The sequence below is a fragment of the Cyprinus carpio genome, chromosome A2 (genome assembly GCF_018340385.1).
Source record: "Cyprinus carpio isolate SPL01 chromosome A2, ASM1834038v1, whole genome shotgun sequence".
Taxonomy (NCBI): Eukaryota; Metazoa; Chordata; class Actinopteri; order Cypriniformes; family Cyprinidae; genus Cyprinus; species Cyprinus carpio.
The window spans coordinates 4559159-4567284 of NC_056573.1; the positions used below are offsets into that span (position 1 = coordinate 4559159).

Genomic DNA, 8126 nt, shown 5'->3' on the forward strand with positions numbered 1-8126 from the left:
CATCATCACCTGTGAGCAGAAGATTTGGACAATATTACAAGAACAGACTAGAAAAGAGAAGTTTGTCAAGGCAAACTGCTTAATAAAGTTTAAAATAGTTGAAATTCTTGAAAGGTTATAGTTTTAAAGTTACAAAAGTTGTACACAGATGGCCAGCTATTGTAATAAGTATGCTTAAATTAATTGTATGTATATATGCAGATAATACTTGCAGATAATATAATGACAAAAGGCAATTTAAGGTACTTAAAGAGAGTTTCATGAAACTCATGACTACTTTTCACGCTTTTTTAAAGTTTGCTTTAATGTCAAATTAAAAGTTTGACTTTAAAGTACATTTAAAGTCATTCTGTTTCATAACATTTATTACTTTAAAGTACACGTATACTTTGTGTTGACTAACATACTAAAGCACATGCAAATTACTTTTAACTGTAGTGTTATTCGATTTTATGTGTAGAGTTAATATATTTTGAATATACTTACCTCCAGCTGCGTCATTACAAATGTGTAATTGCAAATATAAATACTTGACATACAAGTTTCAAAAAATAACATTAAAATATATTTAGTTTACCATAAATGCTTGTCAGTATATTCTGCTGTATACTTTAACCCAATTTCAAAGACAATAAAAATAATTCTGAATTTAAATGTAAAGATGTACTTAAGTCGTACTAAAATATTTTAAAAAGGTGGGTTTAATCTAGTGTGAACACTCTAAAGTTTAGATAACTGCATTTAATATAAATGTATTACATCATCCATTTTGATTTAAAAACAACATAAAAATACATTCAACAATAAAAGTGGGACTTTTTTGGTGTTTTCCCCCAGATCTGTTTTGTTAGTGGTCTGCCAGCTGAATATGTTTTGTCCTACTGTACACCTGCAAACTTGAAATAGCTCCTCAATATTTAAGCACTAAAAAAATACTTGCAGAATTTTTTTTTTTCACTCAGAAATTCCCAGTAAATTTCACAGAAATGGCTAGTAATACATTTAATTAAACCAGAAATTTTGAAGCGGAAAGACTCAAAAATAGAGTCTTATAGTAAACTGAGAAATAGTATTTTATGGCAAAATGTACACCAACTTAACACCTTCTTTTTCAGCTGAGCATCTCTCTTTTCATTCAGTAAGGATGACATGATGAGTTTCTCTATCAAACAATGAAAGGTGTGTTTGAAGCACTTTGTACGTTATGTAGGAAAATGTCAAAAATACAAAAATCGTCCCCAGTTTCCTTGTTTACAGATTTTGATATACATGATCTTCTACACATTTGCTCTTCAAGCTTAAAGAGTTAGTTCACCCAAAAATGAAAATTAGACTAAGTTTTACTCACACCCAAGGCATCCCAGGTGCATATCCAGACGAATCCAGTCGGCGTTATATAAAAAATTGTCTCTAATCTTTTAAGCTCTATCGTTGCAGTCAGCGGGTGTTGCATTGCTTCAGTCCAAAAGACGTGAAATAAAAAGCACCCTTCCATAAAAAAAGTGTCTCACACGGCTCCAGGGGGTGAACAAAGGCCTCCTGTAGTGACTTGATGCGTTTTTGTAAGAAATATATACATATTCAAAATGTAATAATCACTTTAATGTAGCTTGCACCAACAGTTGTACACAGAAGCAGCTCTGGGAGGATGCTGTATGAGGTCAGCGCTGCGCATGCACTGGTGAGTCTCTTGAAAACCAACGTTTGTTAAAAGGAGCAAAGGAAGCAAAGTTTCCTTACTTTAGCAAAGGAAAACCAGTCTCCTCTTGCTTATATTGAAATCCTCCAAAACCAAAAAATGCAGATGAGCTGAAGGCCACTGTCAAAGAAACCTGGGCTTCCACACCACCTCCGTAGTGCCACAAACTGATCACCTCCATGCCACGCCGAATTGAGGCAGTAATTAAAGCAAAAGAAGCCCCTACCAAATATTGAGTACATGTACAGTAAATGAACATACTTTCCAGAAGGCCAATAATTCACTTAAAATGTTTTTAATTTTTTTATTGGTCTTATGAAGTATTCTAATTTGTTGAGATAGGGAATTGGTGGGTTTTTATTAAATGTTTTTTATTAAACTACTTCAGTCTGTCTGCATTGAATTTATTTAATACACGAGTTTCACAATTTGAGTTGAATTACTGAAATAAATTAACTTTTCCACGACATACTAATTTATTGAGATGCACCCTAAATGTATGCATAGCTCCCACCATATTGTCTGGCTTCTGTCCCGTGAGATCTGGCTTCAGCAGACAACTCCCTCGCTGGTCGACAGGGCCACAGCCAATTACTAGAGCTGACACAAGGTGCAGGGTGAGACTGGGCCTCCCAAGTGTGTCTCGTTCTATTTAGAGCTCTATTGATCCACACATTGATCTAATCAGCCAGAGGTTTTTTGTTATTAGAAGACTATACGCTCACCCACATAGTTTGTCTCCCAACATAACAAGTATCCATTCAGCATTTTAACACTTCACAACTGCCTTGCAACACTTTGCAAGAGTAGAAGCAAAAAAAGGCAAAGTGAAATGACAATCTATTTCTTCATATATCATATGGAACAAATGTCTTTAAAATTGTTATCATTAGCTAAAAAAAGAGAGATAATTGAAATAAATCTGTAATTCACTTTTAAAAATTATATGAGTCATGGCAACATTCAGTATGATCTTCCACTTATTTATTACATTAATTTAAACATTTTATCTTCATCTTAATTTTTTCAAAACTTAAAAAATATTTTAAGTCAGTTTAATATCACTTAGATTGAAATAACATGTACAGGCAATTTGATTATACTTAAAATTTGTACTTAAGTTTTTAAGTTTTCAAGTTGAACTATATGGAATTTTTATCTGTATTAATAGGTGTATCGATATTAATTTCATCCTGTGTTGTTTGAGTTCCTCTGACATGCACATGATCACACACAATTATGATGGCTAATAAATTACTTAAAAAAACTAAAACTTGAAAATGTTGCCTGTTGGAGTACTAAAATGACTAAAACTAATATATATATGTATATATATATAGATATAAAACTAAAACTAGATATACTATAATAAATATATATAATAATATAGATATAAATGTTGCCTGTTGGAGTACTAGATAGATGACTAATTTTGGGTTGTAAAATAGATAAATATAACTAGATAGATACAGATATAATTTTGTTGTATAAGCCGATATATATATTAAATATAAAATAAATATAAACTTATATATATATATATATATATATATATATATATATATATATATATATAATATATAGATATATAACACACACACCACTAATTCCAATTTCCAAATATATTCCAATTCCAAAAAAGTTGGGACAGATACAATTTTGTTGTAACAAGCATGGAACAACACAAATCTAAATAACTTAAATTTAAACAATAGAATATAGATAACATATCAAATGTTGAAAGTGAGACATTTTGAAATGTCATGCCAAATATTGGCTCATTTTGGATTTCATGAGAGCTACACATTCCAAAAAAGTTGGGACAGGGACAGCAATAAGAGGCCGGAAAAGTTAAATGTACATATAAGGAACAGCTGGAGGACCAATTTGCAACTTATTAGGTCAATTGGCAACATGACTGGGTATAAAAAGAGCCTCTCAGAGTGGCAGTGTCTCTCAGAAGTCAAGATGGGCAGAGGATCACCAATTCCCCCAATGCTGCGGTGAAAAATAGTTGAGCAATATCAGAAAGGAGTTTCTCAGTTTGAAGTTATCATCATCTACAGTGCATAATATCATCCAAAGATTCAGAGAATCTGGAACAATCTCTGTGCGTAACTAATCAAAAAACTGAAAATAAACTTTTATTTAAATATTTTTTTTTTTTTACTCACTTTTAGATGACATTCTGCAAGCCCCACACAAGGAAACAGCTCACCCTCAATTAAGTGAGGGTTAAAAATGAGTTCACTCATTCCTTCAGGCAACTCCTAATATAGGCTCTTTAACAATTGATCAATGTTTGCATACATACTGTAACACTTATGTTTGATAAAAATAAAATAAAATTTAATTGGACTCTGAGGAAACATTGTGTCCCACTTTTCTCATGTTAAAGTACAGTCAAATAAATACATGCTATACTAATTACCGTGGAAAATCACTGTAATTGAACTCATAACCAGGAATATTTTAGCTGCAGCAGCTGCTTGGCATCTTCATCACTTTGTCTCTCCTGCTTTAACAACACAGTTTTACACTGGTAGAAAACAATCTTAGTGTACAAAAATACAGAAAAACAATAACTGCTAAAAAAATACCTGTTCATTATTCAAATTATTCAAATCCAGTCACCCAGAGGAAACCCTCAGACGTTTCTCCACAGACACACAAAAACAGAATTAAAAGAGTCAGCTGTTGACAAATATAAAGAGTTCAGGGCTGTAAAAGTAAAGTGTGGAAATGTGAGCACGGTTTGTGACAATGTTGAGATCTCCCCTGTTACTCTAAAAGCGGACGTTATTTTTGACTCCAAGACCCTGTATCATCCGAAACGTTTTTTTTTTTCAAAAGCCCCCTAGATATTTACAGAAACTATAGGTGGTAATATTTAAAATAATTAAGTGAAATTATCATAAATACTTAAAATATTTAAATTCCATAACTTTCAGGGTTTACACTTTATTTATGATGAATTTACAACTTTTCTAGTCATTTGAGATTTATTATTACTATTATTATTATTATTATTTACAAACAGCAATTATGTCCCAATAAAACAGACTTTTCTTTGACTTTTTAATTTGATTGTATTATTTCATGTCTATAAATCCCACTTCCCTCATATATCCAAGGTTTTTCACTGAGCATATATATTTCAAATATTATTCTCATGTATTGAAATATTTAGCTCATTTTAAAGCATATTTTGTCTTAATTTAAATCATTTTATGCGATCCTGAACATGAACTGCTCCTGTGTTTCATCTTTAATATGAGAAGTAAATAGGATGGCAAACAACCCACAAAAACTACCTGTGATGTTTTGCCAAATGCTTATATGATTATAAACATTACTGTTAAAAAATGTATTCCCAATTAGATCTCAGCATGACCTACATTACAGTCCCATTATTCATTAGAGGGATAGCTTTGATCTAAACCAGAAAACTAAATGGATTAGTAAACAATGATAATATGCAATTAGACTGTCCTAAACATACTTACTAGTATATCTGCATTGTACAATGGGAGTTTATACTAAGGATATACACAGATCTAACAGATGCAGGTTTATGTGAAGAAATACACATGTCAGGAATGAGAACACGACTACTTTTTGTTTGCATATTAGACTTGTATTAATGGATTAGTTCACTTTCAAATAAAACATTCCTGATAATTTACTCACCCCCATGTCATCCAAGATGTTTATGTATTTCTTTCTTCAAGAAATTAAGGTTTTTGATTAAAACATTCCAGGCTTTTTTTCTGTATAATGTACTTCAATGGACTCCAAACGGTTGAAGGTCAAAATTACAGTTTCAGTGCAGCTTAAAAAGACTATAAACGATACCAGACGATGAATAAGTCTTATCTAGCGAAACGGTTGGTCATTAAAAAATATATATATATTATATGCTTTATAAACACATTTCTCTCACTTCTGCCGACTGACAACGTTTCCTTACTTTAGCAAAAGAAAACCAGTCTCCTCTTGGCTTATATCGAAATCAACCGACATTTTCCTTAATAAAACCTCGTTTTGTGCTTCTAATTCATGAACAGCGTTTTGTTTTGTTCTCTCTTTGCACTCGTCACTAATCACGCAACGCCGACGTGCTACATCATCCACTGGAGCAGCTTCTGGTTTTGACAGTCGGCAGAAGTGAGAGAAAAGTGTTTATAAAGCATATACACTTTTATTTATTTATTTTTTAAATGACCAATTGTTTCGCTAGATAAGTTTCTTATTCATCGTCTGGTATGGTTTATAGCCATTTGAAGCTGCACTAAACTGTAATTTTGACCTTTAACCGTTTGACGTCTACTACATGCTGGAATCTTTTTATCACAAACCTTAATTTCTTTTCAACGGAAGAAAGAAATACATAAACATCTTAGATGACATGGGGGTGAGTAAATTATCAGGAAATTTTCATTTGAAAGTGAACTAATCCTTTAATGGTTAAATGTGAGAGGCAAGCAGACAGTAGCACTCACTTGGTGAGAGTAGAATGACGGAGGTGACGATCAGAGAGCAGATGGCCAGGATGACCAGCAGGGCGATGGCGATTCCCTTCCAGTTCCTCTGCGAAGGGCTACTGCCAACCAGCTCCTGTCAAACACACAAGCACAGACATGTAAATGCTTAAAGCTGTAAGAATTTCTCTTAACCCAGTTTATTGTTCATTGACTACTATAAATATGCTATTTGAAAATCTAGGCACCATCAAAACATTTAGAGCTCAACCAATAGCAACAGTCTGGGGGCGTGGCTACTGTAGCAGGCTGAGCCAGAGGGTGTTAAACAGGTGTGGGAAGAGAGCTGATGCATTACATTGGAAAAGAAATTCAGACTTGGTTACTGAAGTAAAAGACTTGACAATATACACAGAGAAAGACAGCATGGTGAAACAAGGGTAAACACTGGCAGTGGTTTTACAAAATGGTGAAATTTGATAGAATTTGAATTGAGACACAAAGCTTGTGGAGTTTCTTCCCGACAGGTAAGCTAAAATCAAGTTTTGCCACACATGCTTGCTCTTTACTGTCAAGCCCCAGATAAAATAGGAAAATAGTGTAAGGTACTAGTGTGGTAGCACAGAAACTGCCTACTTCTCCTTTAAAGCAACTGAAAACATTCAGTTTTAGACTCTAAGACAATAATGGATAAAAGATAAAGAACTGATTAAAATGCAACAAAGAAACAGCACTGTGTGGAAAAGAGCTACAATCATCCCAAATAATATATATATATTAAACAAAACATCAACTGGAAATTCCTTAATATAAAGTTTCACCTAAAAAAAACATTGACATGCATTTGTGCATTGACAAAGTGGCTGGTAGCTGAGGAGGCAGAGTTATTCACTGATAATAATCTCAAAATGGTCAAATATAGATCATTTTATCCTCTCCCTGATTTATCTGTCTGGCCAATGTACTGTACAGTATCAAGTCCATGACTGCTCAAGACTACTTCAAACCTGTGAGTTTAAAATTGCTTCATGACAAGTTTCATTGCTTAATAGGCTCTGGTTCACTCATGCAAAGTGAATTGCAGACTTTGTAGCCAGTTACAATAAGGAAAATACATCAATCAAAGACTTTATTTTAGATTTATATGCAGATGATGTGGTTTCACTCACAGACACTGATAATGTTTGTATTTACTGTGTTTCTCTTGAACAGTCTGTTTGTTGGCTATGTGATGCAGAAGCTGGTGATGCAGTGAGTCCTTAGGTCAGAGCAGCACTAGTGTGAGGGCGCTGCTGGTGGGACGTCTGTCTGGTGCAAGGGAGCAGGGCGGATGTGATTGCCCCGGACAGCTTCCCGTCTAGGGCCACTAGGGACCACTGAACTGTGCTGGTCTATTTCAAGAGCAGAGTAAAGCCCAGGGAATGAGCTGACGTGAGCAAATCAGAGGAGAATAGCAATTATGCACTAGTATTTTGGAAGAACAGATTTTTTTTTTCTTTTTTTTTCTTTTCTTAAATTAAACAACCTCAGGGTGGCCTAAAAATGTGTATAACAGACAATGGTGACTTCTGAACAATACCTTTTCTTTAGATGTAAGCATGGGCGTCGGAAACATTGTATGTACATTAAATGTAACCATTCTTTAAGACCAATGATATTGGACCCACTCACTTTTTACCAACAAGCTGCTATTTAACTGAATGTTCATCAGTTGTTGGCCTGATGCATTTAAAGGCATCATACAGTCTTTGTTGCAGCACTGAATTACAGTTACACTTACACTATGTTGGACCAACCCACATTTTTGTTGCTTCTGACACCCATGACTGTAAGTCAAAATGTTATTTATTGTAGATAAACGTGATACATTTTTTGGGCTGATGGACTTATCACCATAAACAGCTAAATTATGTATAATATGAAAGTAGAATTTTCAGTTAAGATAA

The 8126-nt window shown here is 33.7% G+C and overlaps 1 protein-coding gene across 2 annotated transcripts in view; it reads right to left on the reverse strand.

Annotated features, from left to right (window-relative positions):
* The window catches only part of dpp6b (dipeptidyl-peptidase 6b), a 33820-nt gene extending 27485 nt beyond the window's left edge, over positions 1–6335 (reverse strand). The window contains exons 1-2 of one of the 2 annotated variants that reach the window (XM_042769821.1): positions 6202–6335; positions 1–9 (exon numbers count right to left, since the gene is read on the reverse strand). The exon at positions 1–9 is cut by the window's left edge and continues 90 nt beyond it. The gene's annotated coding sequence lies outside the window, so the exon portion shown is untranslated. The remainder of the gene's footprint in view (positions 10–6201) is intronic. The other variant, XM_042769828.1, reaches the window with a different exon arrangement.
* Positions 6336–8126: the final 1791 nt, after the last annotated feature.